Source organism: Octopus sinensis, unplaced genomic scaffold (assembly GCF_006345805.1).
Source record: "Octopus sinensis unplaced genomic scaffold, ASM634580v1 Contig12060, whole genome shotgun sequence".
In the NCBI taxonomy this organism is placed as follows: Eukaryota; Metazoa; Mollusca; class Cephalopoda; order Octopoda; family Octopodidae; genus Octopus; species Octopus sinensis.
This window is the reverse complement of record NW_021832531.1, coordinates 301358-316233: the sequence shown is the minus strand read 5'-3', so window position 1 is coordinate 316233 and position 14876 is coordinate 301358.

The following is a 14876-nucleotide window of genomic DNA, read 5'->3' as shown; positions in this document are numbered from 1 at the left end:
TTTTTACCAAAATTGAAATCTCTTAATTTTTTGTTAGACTTTGCATTTTTGGTAGATATTACAGAAAATCTGGACATGCTTAAAAAAGTTTGCGAGGCTGCAATAAAACTATCACATAGAATCTCAAATGCATATAAGCCAGTGTTTCCCAAACTTTTTCTTGTTGTTGTCGCCCCCTTTAACAAACTTTTTATTAATATCGCCCACCATGAAAATGTACATGGAAACAAAAAGAAAAAAATTAATTTATTTATAACAACAATCAATAAGAACAATGACGTTGTATGAATTTAGAAACAAATTCTTCTACATTTGGCTTTATGTTTGTAAGACGAAGTCGTAGATCTCCTCTCTCAGACGTCTAAGCGGTTTCGACTTTTGGTAACGAGTTGAGATACAACGCTAAAGATTCTCTCAACCAAGTAAGAAGTAGGAAAAGGGATAAAAAATAATTTAGCTTTCTCTCATTAAAGCTTTTAAATGATGCTTGAGATAATCGTTGTTTATTCTCGTCTCAAAAGAAGCCTAAAAAAATTAAAAAAAATTAATACAGGAGGAGAGTCGCAATTACAGTTCATTTCCCGTCTCCTGTTGGCTCTGCCATAGAAATCGTTGTTGATTCTCCTCTAAGGTGAAGCCTTAAAAAAATTAAAAAAATTTATTACAGGGGGAAAGTTGCTGTCCCAATTCATATCTGATCTTCTGTTTGCATTTTCTCTTAAAAGTTTTTCCAAATGCTAAATAAAATAAATTAAGCAATTAAAAAATCCGTTGAAGGCTGAACCATTAAAGAAATTCGCAATAATTCATATAAATAAATCCTAATCGACAATACGTTAATAATAATGCTGCACGTTATTCATTTTGCTAGACAAAATTGATTGAATCTCTTGACGGTTCTCTTATGAGAATTAAACTACATTGTATTGGTAATCTTTATTTATTGTATTTTTAGAATGTATTAAGAATTAAAAACATTTCGCATACAGAATATGTAAAGAATTGTTGTTTTCTGTAATTCAATTTTTAAAAAAGTCTGAGGATTTTAAAATTTCCAGAAACTTTACGGAATTTTTAGAATGTGCATTCCCAACTTCTTGCTTTACGTTATTTTATTAAATGATTAATTGATGACTTTATGTCTGGAAAGTTTCTCGTTCAACGTTTGCTAATATAGTCTCTTTTTGAAATTAGATATAAAGATTAGATTATTGTCCTTGCCGCTGGGACTTAACGCTTTTCTTCTATCTCTTTGTGTTGATTAAATCTTATTTGAAAAAAAGATTAGATTATTTATTATTAATGAAATCTCTCGGAGTCAAAAAGTTAATCAAATCATTTTTGAATTCTCCTCTCGGGTGTAACCTTAAAAAAAGTTTAAGAAAAATTTAATACAGGAGGAGAGTCGCTGTTCCAGTTCATTTCTTGTCTTCTATTTGCTATGCAGTTAAAATTGCGGTTCATTCTCCTCTCAGGTGTAATCTTAAAAAAAGTTTAAAAAAATTTAATACAGGAGGAGAGTCGCTGTTCCAGTTCATATCTGGTCTCTTATTTGCTATGCAGTTATAATTGCGGTTCATTCTCCTCTCAGGTGTAATCTTAAAAAAAGTTTTAAAAAATTTAATACAGGAGGAGAGTCGCTGTTCCAGTTCATATCTGGTCTCGTATTTGCTATAATAATAATAATAATAGAGGCATGTCCGCAAGATCGCAACTTAATGTGAAATCTCGCACTGGCCAGCCACATAAGATCAAGATAGAAAGAGAGAACATGTTATTAGGAACTAACTAATCCAAACGAACGAATCCAAACGAGCTGTCCCCCCGCATCTATTTTTCTCTCGTGCTGTGGCTGATGTAGACATCCGGTTCCGCAGTGAAATCACTGATGACGGCGTCACTCGTCAATCCTGGGTGCATGTATGCATGGAACCTTCAGCCGGAATGATAGCAGTGAGATTCGAACCCAGAGCTTCGCTAAACTGCCAAATTCTTCAAGCACTGCACCTCGTATTTGCTATCCAGTAAGAAATGCGGTGCATTCTCCTCTCAGGTGTAACCTTAAAAAAAGTTTTAAAAAATTTAATACAGGAGGAGAGTCGCTGTTCCAGTTCATATCTGGTCTCGTATTTGTATTTTCTTTTAAAAGTTTTTCCAGATGCTAAATAATACAAATTAAAGAATTAAAAACACCGTTGGAGGTTGAACCATTAAAGAAATTCGCGGTAATTCATATAAATAAATCCTAATCGACGATACGTTAATAATAATTCTGCACGTTATTTATTTTTCTAAACAAAATTGATTGAATCACTTGACGTCCCTCTTATTTAAAAATACTATGTTTTAATAATGACAGCTTATGGAAATCAATTCTAATTACATAGATTATAAATCTGGTTAATAATAATTCTACACGTTATTTATTTTTCTAAACAAAATTGATTGAATCACTTGACGTCCCTCTTATTTAAAAATACTATGTTTTAATAATGACAGCTTATGGAAATCAATCCTAACTACATAGATTATAAATCTGGTTAATAATAATTATGCACGTTATTAATTTTGCTAGACAAAATTTATAGAATCACTTGACATCCCTCTTATTTAAAAATACTTGTTTTAATAGAGACAGCTTATGGAAATCAATCCTAATTACATAGATTATAAATCTGATTTCGAGTAAGTAAAAAATTGCTTTCTTCTGTAATTTCCTGTTATCCAACATGTGAAGCTAATTATACTTTCATAAAATTTTAAAAATCATTTAAAACCAATGTGAATACAGTATAGATTGTTTGTTTGATAGATTATTATTATTAACCCCCAAGCTTGCTTAGCATAGCAAACTCGGCACAACCAGTCGAATTAAGAAACCACGGAAGAAGAAACTGTCCGTGCTGATCAACATTAGCCTCCAAATCTTTAATACAGCTTTCCGGATCCAAATATAGGTGGAGAATATCTGTTCGCCCAGTTCCCATTTGTCCGCCTCCTACCGTCGCTCACCGCACGTCATTTGTTTCCGGCAGGGTTTTACATAATGAAGATTTTTCATTGGTAATTGGGAACGGTATCAAGACTTGAACGGTATTGTTTGAACTGTTTTGAATCTATATATTATCATGATGTAAGCAATTAGGAATATTATCTGGTATGAAAATTATCCACGAGCAGTTCGCCAGAGTTATATTCAGATACCTTCATTTCATGTTTGTGTTCAATTAACATAATTTTAAGAATTTTTTTTCACTACAGTGGATTTTATATAAGTTATTATTGTTTTTTCGATGGTTTTTTTATCCATGGAAAACATTTTGAAACAATTCTATCCCACGTCAAAATCACTGGAATACTTTTCGCCTGTGCTTCATAAAGCATCGAAAGTTCATTTGCCAGTTGTTGCAATTTATCGACTTCAACCTTTTTGAAAATAACCCACATCGACTAAAATTATTTCCTTCTTTGTTTTGTCGAACACAAAAATATCAAGTTTGTTATATTAAACGTTTTTTTCTGTCATAATTGACTTACTTATTAACTTGAATTTCAATAGACTGAACAAAGTAAGCCTTTATTTCCTTCCTCTTTATTTCCTTCCTCTTTATTATAAACACGACACAAATGAAGATGGATACACTTTACAATTAATTGTGTTTTCAGAGATAATCACTGTTTAACATTTTACCACACAAAGTTGCCAAATAGTGGACAGTTTTCTAGTTTTAAATATTTTCTTTAAGCAACTAAAAATCCATATTCTCCATGCAAAATATTTTTTAGTGGATTGATGGCCTTTAAAAAATTTTAGTTATATTAAAAAATATTAATGTTTATATTTTTATATTGGTAAAGCAACATATTTCAGAATACATCCACGTTTTTAGTTAGCGTGCAACACAAATGGTTCCATTTGTTTGTTACTTCCTATTAGCCACAACTTGCTGTCGAAGACATCGAAGAGCTAATGGCTAAACCTGAGTATGTGAGGAATATCTCCATTATTGCTCACGTTGACCACGGAAAGTCGACTGTTACTGACTCCTTGGTGTGTAAAGGCGGTATCATTCCAGTCCACAAAGCTGGTGATATGCGCTACACTGATACCCGTAAGGATGAACAGGATCGATGCATAACTATCAAAGCAACGTGAGCTAAATCCACACAACAACCCAATTTAGAGCAATTTCTTTAGTTTTTGACGTTGGACTTGACGGAGATGAGAACAAAGAGAAATATTTAATCAACTTAATTGACTCGCCAGGACACGTTGATTTTTCAAGCGAAGTGACCGCAGCTTTGAGGGTAACCGACGGAGCTGTCGTAGTCGTTGAGTGCAATTCTGGTTTTTTGGGGTTATGGACTCTTCTTAGGAGTTTGTGTGCAAACAGAGACCGTTTTGAATCAGGCTCTGATGGAGAGAGTGAAACCTGTTTTGTTTCTGAACAAACTGGATCTCGTTTTTATAACCCTAAACATGGAGGGGGAGGAGATCTATAACTCATTTTTGAGGATTATTGAAAGCGTCAATGCCTTGATTTCTCAAGGATGTGGAGATGTCGATCAAGGGGATGAACTGCAGCTACAAATCACCACTGGAGATGTCGGATTTGGCTCAGCTTTGCAAGGCTGGGGATTCACAATTCCAATAATTGCGGATTATTACTCAAAAAAGTTTGGAATAAGCAAAGCAAAAATGTTGGAACGTCTTTGGGGTGATAATTTCCGAATGCCTAACGGAAAATGGACCAAAAATGAGAATGAGGGTGTCAGGGGTATAATCTGTCTTGTTTTTGAACCGATCAGACAGGTTTTAGAATCACGTGACTTGTAGTTGCTTAAAGCGTGTAATAACCAGGGAAACACCGCGGAGGCTCTAAAAATGGCCGATAAATTGGGAATTAAAATAAGTGCTGATGATGCTAATCTAAGCGGAAAGCAATTGATAAAAGTTGTATTGTTTATTGATTTTAAAGAAAATTTTGGGGAAGTGGCTCCCGCTGGGGGAGACTATAATTCAAATGGTGGCCAAACATCTTCCTTCGCCTGTGACTGCTCAGAAGTACCGAGTTGACCAGCTTTATACTGGTAACTTGGACGATCAGTGCGCAGCTGGTAGATTAGTTATTTGAGGCGTAGGAATACGAAATTGTGACCCAAATGGCCCATTGGTGTTGTTTATCTCGAAAATGGTGCCATATGACAAGGGGCGTTTCTTGTGTATGGGGAGAGTGTATTCTGGGACTGCTTATGCCAATCAGAAGGTTAAGATCATCACGAATAATGACAATCCGGAGAGCCACAAGATTAACAAAGTCATTTCGAGGTGCATTTGAATTGGTTTTAGTCTCAGAGTTGTTTTGATGAGCGCAAGGCAGAATCCTGAGCAGTTGTCAGGGGCACCTGCCGGGAATATAATTGGGATAGTCGGAATTGATAAGCACATAATGAAAACAGCCACACTGTCGGACGATGCTGAGTGCTTTCCAATCCGACAGATGAAGTTCAGTGTCTCCCCTGTTGTCCGAGTGGCAGTGGCACCGAAGAATACGGCAGATTTGCCAAAATTGATAGATGGATTGATAAAGCTGAAGAAATCTGATCCGATGGTTGAGGTTGTCTGTTTTTGTAACTGTGTTTAGTGCATTAGTTCTGAATCTGGCGAACATGTGATTGCTGGGGCCGGAGAATTGCATTTGGAGATCTGTCTGAAGGACCTTGAGGAAGATCATGCGTGTATTCCAATAATAAAGAGTGATCCGGTGGTCTCATATCGGGAGACGTGCAGAAAGAAGTCGCAAGTACGTCTGACCAAGTCGCCCAATCAGCACAATCGTCTTTATGTCTATTCTCAGGCGATGACAGACGACTTGGTAGAGGAGATGGAATCTGTATTTTTTTATTTATATTAAAGGGGCGTTTAATATTTTCTTCGGACATGAAGGAGAGGGCCAAGAATTTGGAGAAATTCGGGATTGATCCTTCAATATCGAGGCGTTGTTGGAGTTTTGGTGAAGACCCTCAAATTGCTAATTTGTTGTGTGACAGCACAAAGGGGGCACAGTTCATATCCGAGATTAAAGATTCATGCATTGCTGGGTTTTGTTGGGCACTGAAAGATGTATTTTTATTAATTACATTGTTAGGGTCCTCTTTGCAAGGAAGCAATGAGAGGAGTACATTCCAATTTGGTGGATGTTACTCTTCACGCTGATTCAATCCACAGAGGAGCCAATCAAATAGTCGATCCAATGAGGCGGGTGATACTTGGGACGTTCCTTGAAGCAAGCCCTACGCTGGTAGAGCCCGTGTATGTAGTTGAAGTACAGGTGAGTAATGTGATCATCAGTTTAGTCCCCATATGATTCGATGGGAGGAGTTATGTCGACGTTGAATAAGCGGGGAGGTGCTATTATTTCTCAAGATGAGGCTCCAATGCCTGGTCAGCAGATTCTGACTGCGCATTTGGCTGTGAATAGGTCTTTTGGTTTGTTTTTTATTTTGGGATATGTAATAGGATTCACGTCTGATTTGAGGTCGAATACTCAAGGAAAGGCTTTTCCTCAGATGAGATTTGACCATTGGCGAATTATTATGGACGATCCATATATCCCGGGCTCTCAGACCAATCAAATCGTCCTTGAAATTAGGAAAAGAAAGGGGTTAAAGGAAATGATCCCAAAGCCGACCGAGTTCCTAGACGTATTATAATTAGATTGATGTTTTTTTTTCTCTTAATATTATCTTGTTCTTAATTTGATTTGTGTATGTGCAAAGTAACTAGTTTATGTTTTGTGTTTTTGTTAATCGCCCAAATATTGTTTTTTTGTGTTTTAATGTTTTAAATTGAATATTATGTCGACGATGAATTGATTAGATAACAAAATGGGAGTATTATATAAAGATTAAAACTTTTTTATTTAAAATTAGTATTTATGACAAATTATATTCACTGAAAATTAATCGAAAATTGACTATATTGGAAAACAATTCATATGCATTGAAAATTTACTATAGCTGGTCTCGTAATCTAATGTGAGATCGGGGTTACGCAACAATAACAATAAAGTCTTATAAATGAGCATTTAGCATCAATGGAACAAAAAGTCAATAATTATTTCCCAGACATAGACATTGAAAAATATGATTGGATCCGGAATCAATTTTTGGTTACTCATAGTAATGAGTTATCCGTCCATCTATTACACAATTGTTTTGAGAAAATAAGAGACTCTTATCCTGAAATTGATTTAGTGATAGCTACTATACAAGCTGCACTTAACAAGAACAATAGAAGAAGACGAATATTCAAAGACAGAAACATCCCCATCCTACCTCGTGTCCATTTGACAAAATGGGGGTCCTGGCTTAAGGGCACATACTATTCAGAACATCTGATCGGAGTTTAAAATTCGCGGATGATGGATATCTATACCATTTCAGGTTTAAAGTGGGTCTTACCAAAAGCAAAGGGGGTCTTATCAAAAGCAAAGTGGAACTTATCAAAAGCAAATCGGTAAAAAAATAATTTTTGTTTTTTTAAACAAAGTGACTAAGCAACATTCTAAGACCGCGAGATTAGTTGCAAAAGTGACTAAGCAACATTCAAAAATTTGCGCACATATTTCATTTTTTCATTCGTTTTTTTCACAAATAAAAAAATCTGAAGCTGCAATTCAAAGCCTATGAAGAAGATGGTGACTTGATGGAACTTGAAAAATCTCTCAATGTTCCGAAAACTACTACTTATTATTGGTTGAAAAAGAGGGATAAACCTGATCAGCGAAAGGGGTCAAAAGCAAAAAAATTCTTGATCCGCATAAAAATTATTGTGTTGAACAAATTGAACTTAACCTGAGAATTACCCTTGAGAATTTGAGAATTCTTTTAAATTCTAATTTCAGCTTAAATGTGTCAAAAAAACCATTCGAGTCCACTTGGACCGTTCCTGTTATTCTTTGAAAGATATCAGGTATGAACCAGAAAAGGACTTAAATTTTTTTTATTTAGAAACAGATTTAAAATATTAAAAATTATTTTTTTAATTTCCTTAGCCGACTAAAATGTACTTTCTCAATAATATCTCCCTCTTCATTTTCTAAGTCTAATGTGTCTCCGTCCTGTTTTATCACTCTGTATGCAGATGTATCTATGTGGTCATACAGAGAATATTTTCTTGTTTTTTCATTTATATCTTGATCCATCCGTAAAAGTGCGTAATCTCCAACTGATATTTCCTCTTCATCAAATCTTCATCAAAACTTTGTACACATTTCCTCTCCATCATATTGTTTTTGAACACCTTTCCATTATCTGTTTGCAAGATTAATGGAGCTACAATCATCATAAAAATGTTTTCAATAATAGGCACTATTTCTGTGGCGCATTTGGTTCTCGCAAGTTCTACAACCCCATATTTTGAAAAAGAGTCAATTAAAACGAGAATCTGGATAAATCGAGCACATTTTTCAATTATTTTGCTAATCTCTTCCCGAGTTGCACCATATATCTTTCCCTTAAGCATAGAAAACATTTTATCTCTTCCAAAATGTACATAATTGTGCTCACACTAATCATAATTAAATAAATTGATACTTGTATATATTTCAGCTTTAACTCTTTTTCTTCTATGCAGAATAATCTGACTTTTTTATTCCTTTGGTACATGTAGGCTATATTTTCCTCAATAAGTATTCGGTTAGCAATCCTACGTAATCTAAAACGTTCTCTTCTACTGATTCCGTCATCAAATGATCCAAATTGTTTAAAAGTTCTTATTTTCAATAAATCCTCTTGCGATAGTGTAACATTAGAAACATTTGATAACGTGCAAAATTTAAAAATAAAATACAATAATATATAATATTAATTAAGAAATTGTGATTTTTGAATGATTTTATTATATAGAAAATATAAAAATATCCAAAGTCTGACCAAGTGACTCACGTCCGGCGTGACTCACGTCTGTTGTGATTTTTGAATGATGTGACTCACGTCTGGACTGTGACATTCATTATATTCATCTTGTCTTTGATGTTATGATTCACAATTTTAGTATCACACCCATCATATAGTTGAGTCATTTTCAGTTCCATCAAATTTTATTTGCAATGTTTTGATTAATTTAGAAATCATTAATTCTTAATTCATTTATTTTATTCCAACAATGAGTTATTTTGTTTTTTTTACTCAATTCCATGTCTCTTAAAAATATGATAACTTGTCGCATATTTATCTTCAATAATATCTCATAATAATTCTTATAAATATCGCCAATACAAATTGTTTGAATAAGATAATTTAAAAGAACTGATCATTCCCATATCAAGGGGTTGAAAAATGGCAATTGTTTTCTTTGAAAGTTTGAGGAAAGTAAGATTTTAATAATTTAGACATCTATAAAACGTAGCATTATCAAGAAAAATTAAAATTTTCGATTTGTGAAGACATTTTATCATTAATTTTTAAACCAATTGTTGAAAATATTACTAAAATATTCTATGACAGATCTAACTCGGAGAAAATACAGAATTTTTACAGAAATGCAGAAAAAATCATTGCAAATTGTACGATTGAGATTCCATTAACGCGACCTGATTAATAAAATTGTCGTTATTAACTCTCATCTTGATTTTGCCGATTAGAAAAAGTCCTTATGTTTGTCCGTTATAAAAATATTTGTCAAAATGTACGTACTAAAATAATTATAATTGTTTACATATGAAATGAGACAAAATTTCTAATTAATCGAACATCAGACAAAACTGCCTCGCAGGATTGAGAGACAACAAGGGTGCAAAAACGACCAATTTTGTCAAAATTTTGTCAAAAAAAGGCAGGCTTCTTCACAATTAAAAATGTCTTCTATGTTTAACTTATTCATAAAGTAATCATACTCTTCGTAAAATTTTTTAATTGAATTTTTGTCGGAGGAATTCTTTTCACCAGAAATTGCTCTAAAAGATAGTTCATGACATTTTTTAAAGCGGTCTAGCCATCCATTAGAGCCTTATCTTTTTACAACATCGTAATTGCTAGAATTCAGAGGTTAGCCCTATCGGTGCTAAATAATGATGACATGGTTTATTAAATAATTTTATTGTTCCATTTGCTAAGACCAAATTTGGTTTTGATAAGATCCACATTAAACCTGAAGACCTATACTTTGCTTTTGATATATATCTATAGTTCTAACAGCGACTTTTGAAGCCTTCCTCTCTGTCTCCACCCAACACCGACTCCCATGTTTACGTGCAGGTTGCTGCCAAAGCAGCTGTGCTTGGTTAAAGGCTCTCCCTTCCATCAGGAATCTGGCGAAAAACGATTTCTTAAAAATCGCAATATCCCTCCGTGTTGAACTGAAGATCTATCAAACGCACAAATGCCGCCGTGGGGAAGCTGTTGACGAGTACGGTTTGGACCCTCCCGCTTGCCTTCGGAGTGCCCCTCGTGCCCCTCGCCACAATAAACTCAACGCAAAGATCGTAAGATTTTCAAGTAGGGCCACCTCTCGAATTCGCTTCTTTTTACCCCCAATTGCTTTGAAGTGTTCGGGAATCTTTGACCCCAAGATGTTCCGCTTCCTTCGCTTTCTCGGTCGACGGATATCAAAAATAAGACACGATTCCAGAGAGTCATCCTGACTTTTGGAACTTCTGTCAATCGCCGTGATCCGTGGGAATGGTTTTGTTATTCGCGAGGTTGGCCCAGCGTCTCGTGAGATATATTTTTCCAAATACAGTCGGACCTCGGTTTGAGCCACTTGGTGGCTCATAAACCGAGGTTGTATCATAAACCGAGGTTCGCTAACAATCCTAATTAACAGTACTTTAAGTAAAAAATAGTTCACAAGAAACAGATAGAAACAGTTCATAGTTTATACTTTTTTGAAATAATGCGTAATCTTTTCTCCAAAACGATTTTTATCCCGTAAATTAATCATTATTTTTTTCCTTAGGGCGTAGAAATCATTTAATAATTCTGGAGAAAGTTTGCATATATTTTCCTCCATATTATTAATAAGAGTCAGTGGATCTATGATGTCTGTTGATTCAGGCCCATTATAAAAATTTATTTCGCTTTCAAGCAATTCTTCGACAAAGACTTCGTTCACCATTTTGTCACGTCAGTATGAATCTTCGAATTGATATTTATTGTTTCCTCCCATCTACACTCAAAAATTTTTTCCAACAATTTTGAATTTGATTTGAAGTTACATTGGCCCAGGCTTCAGAAATTAGTTGCATCACATTCTGTAAATTGAGACTCTTGATTGTTTCCAAAAAATTGCTTCTATTTTCACAAATGCATACAAATTCGATAGTAAATTACTGTAATTTGTCTTCAGTGCTTTAATTATGCCCATATCCAATGGCTGAACTAACGATGTAGTGTTTTTAGGTAAATATAAAAATCAATGTTTGAATAATCGGATAGTCTATGAGAACTAGCATTATCCAACAACATTAATATTTTTCGGTTTTCAGAAAGCATTCTGGTATTTAATTAAAAAAACCCAGCTTTTAAAAATTTCAGTTGTCATCCACGAATTTTTAGAAGAAGAGTACATGACGTTAAAAACATCAGGATTGAATTGTTTTAAGCACCGAGGGTTTCGATATTTGCCGATAATTAAAGGCTCCAGTTTCTCTCCAAGATAACTGCAGCATAGAAGCAGGCTAACCCTTTCCTTGTGCTGCTTAAAACCAAACGAATTTTCATCACATTGTACAAATGACTTAGTTGGTGTATTTTTGAAATAAAGTGCAGTTTCGTCGCAATTAAATACATTTTCTTTACCATAATAAACAACTTTTGTATCTAATTCTTGGAAAAAATGAGGGAGCATAGATGTATCTGCGGAACCCTTTTCACCAGACAATGTTTAAATTTTTTTTTACAAATTGACAAATATAGTTAAACAACGAGAATAAAATAGATATTAACTAACTAAATTCCCGGCCTCGTAAATGAAAACACAGTTTCCATGTACTATAGCCAAGGAAATCCTTTCGAGAAGCCACTTGGACTCGCGTGGGTCTCCCCGTTTATGGGAAATCATGCGGCCAAGCTTTTTCAAAAAGGAAAGATACTTTTCGCCGATGACGCCGGACGTCTCTACAAAGATAGGAGTGAACAGATATCGTTCAGAGAGCTCCTTGTACTTTCCAATCTTCATCTTCTCGGTTTTGCGAGAGACTGAGCCAGCCTCGACAGCTGAAGAAGGAAGATTAAGCTCCGAGAAAGTGTCTGAACACGTCGCATCCATAACAGAGACTTGCCGAACTCAAACGGGAAAGTCGATAGACCGTCGGGTCTTTTTCCGTCTTTTTCGGAAAGTCGATAGACACAATGTTTGTATTGTAAATTATATCGTTTCTTAATCTTTGAAGCCAACCATTAGACGATTTGAAATTATTAAATGATAATTTTAAAGCGACCATCGACCCAATTTTCTTAATGGTCGGTCCAGATAAGGGAACTTTTTCAAGTCGCAATTTGTGAAAAATTCGAAAACTTTAAGATCGAGATTTTTAAGCTTTTCAGAATCACTAGTTTGCTCGGATAAATCAGAATAAATAGTTCCATTATCAAGAAAAGGAAATCTTTTTTATACGTGAAATTGTAGCCCTGCTAACTTTGAAAATTTCCGCAATTCTGCGCTCTGAAAGCTGGTTCCGTTTCATATATTGGGCTATTTCGAGTTTTTTTTGATCAATTTTCATTTTAGGCATCTAGAAAAACATAGAACAGTGGAAAATACTTAAACAAAGATAACAACGTGACAAGGAAAAAATTCTTTAAAATAAACGATAAAATATATAAAATAAAAATAATTTTTTTTTAATCTTAATAGTTTATTACAAATGAAAAGAAAATGGAACAAGAAGTCAGCTACTAGCCGCAGAGAGAATAGAGAAACTGTTCCCCCTGAGTACGGCTATTGAGACGCGCTCAAAAAGCCGATTGACCTCACGGGGGTCGTTTCTAATTCTCCCTAAAAAATAATTATATTACAAAATATTTAGTTTATAGCAATTTTTAGATGGCTCATAACGAGGTCTATTTTTAATTGATTTTTACAAACCCCTTAGGAAAAAAGCAGTTTCAAAAAACGTGGCTCAAAAATAGAGTTTGTATCATAATCGAGTATGGATCATACCCGAGGTCTGGCTCATAACGAGGTCCGGCTGTACCACCGACTGTGACATGTCGCAATTAGAATTCTGACGCAATTTAGACTCTAGCCTCCGATAGCTTTTCAAAGCAATACAAACCAATTGCAACAACGACTGGGCGAAAATGTTTTGCTTTACCCTTTTCAGCTTAAGTTTGATCATTAGCAAACTCTTGCCTGATTTATTGGCCACCAAAATTAAAAATTCCATTGTCACTTATAGCGATTCTCCATTGAATCTATGGTTGGCAGTGAACATTTGTTACCTCCCGACATTTTTCTAACCTCCGAAGGCACCATCAGGAAAAGAGTCCGCACTAAGTTAATAGTCGGAGATTTCTTTGTCGCATTGAGGATTTTGAGTTCTGACGACCGAATTGCTGAAGTGAATTAAAAATATTCTCAATTTGCTTCGCGAAAAACACCTATTACATCCTGTTCCATCACATTTGACTTGTTAGCCTAAACAAAAAGTCACAAAGGACGAATTATTCCGGAGTTTAAAGTCGTATTTCCAAGTAGTTTTGGTGGCATCGATAGACTACGCCTCAGCCACATTAGAATGTACTTCTGTGAGAAAGAATCTTAGCAATGATCTCTGTAATAAATCTCTTTCTATAAGGAGATTTATCTAATTTTTCCCGTTCTTAGTTTTTCTCTAGGAACATGACTGCACTGTATAAAAAAGACGGCGGAATTAGACAAATCTTTATTGATAACGTATTTAAAAGGCTGATCTCAAAAATTACGAGTGCAAGATCTATTTTTTCCACAAATTTTTCAAAACATTCAGCTGGGGTTTGGAGTCAAGGATGGCTGTGAAACTTTTATCCACGTCGTAAAGACTTTATCGATTTTTGCCACCTATCTCATTCAAATTACATCGTAGTAAAACTTGATGTGAAGAACGCCTGAATCTTGAATGTGCATTTCTAACTTTTTATCTTACGTTATTTTATTAATTGCGGATCTAGTCTATTTAAAATTAAATATCAAGATTGAAATTTTGGGAGCGACGCACACTGCGTCCTTGCCGCTGGTACATAACGCTAATTAATAATTGATTTTTTTTCTATCAACAAAAAAAGATTAAGATTATTTATTATTAATGCAAGATCATTCTCCATTAAATCTATAATTGGCAGTGAACATTTGCTTCGCGAAAAACACCTATTACATCCTGTTCCATCACATTTGACTTGTTAGCCTAAACAAAAAGAATCAAAAAGTTATTCAAATCATTTTTAAATGATGCTTAAAGCTAATCGTTGTTCATTCTCTCTCTCAGGTGAAACCTTAAAAAAGTTGAAAAAAATTTATTACAGGAGGAGAGTCGCTGTTCCAGTTCATCTCCCGTCTCCTGTTGGCTCTGCCATAGAAATCGTTGTTCATTCTCCTCGCAGGCGAGACCTTAAAAAAATTTAAAAAAATTTATTACAGGGGGGGAGTTGCTGTCCCAATTCATATCTGGTCTTCTATTTGCATTTTCTCTTAAAAGTTTTTCCAGGTGCTAAATAAAATAAATTAAACAATTAAAAACACCGGTGGAGGTTGAACCATTAAAGAAATTCGCGATAATTCATATAAATAAATCCTAATCGACAATACGTTAATCGCAATGCTGCACGTTATTCATTTTGCTAGACAAAATTGATTAAATCACTTGACGGCCCTCTTATGGGAATTAAACTATATT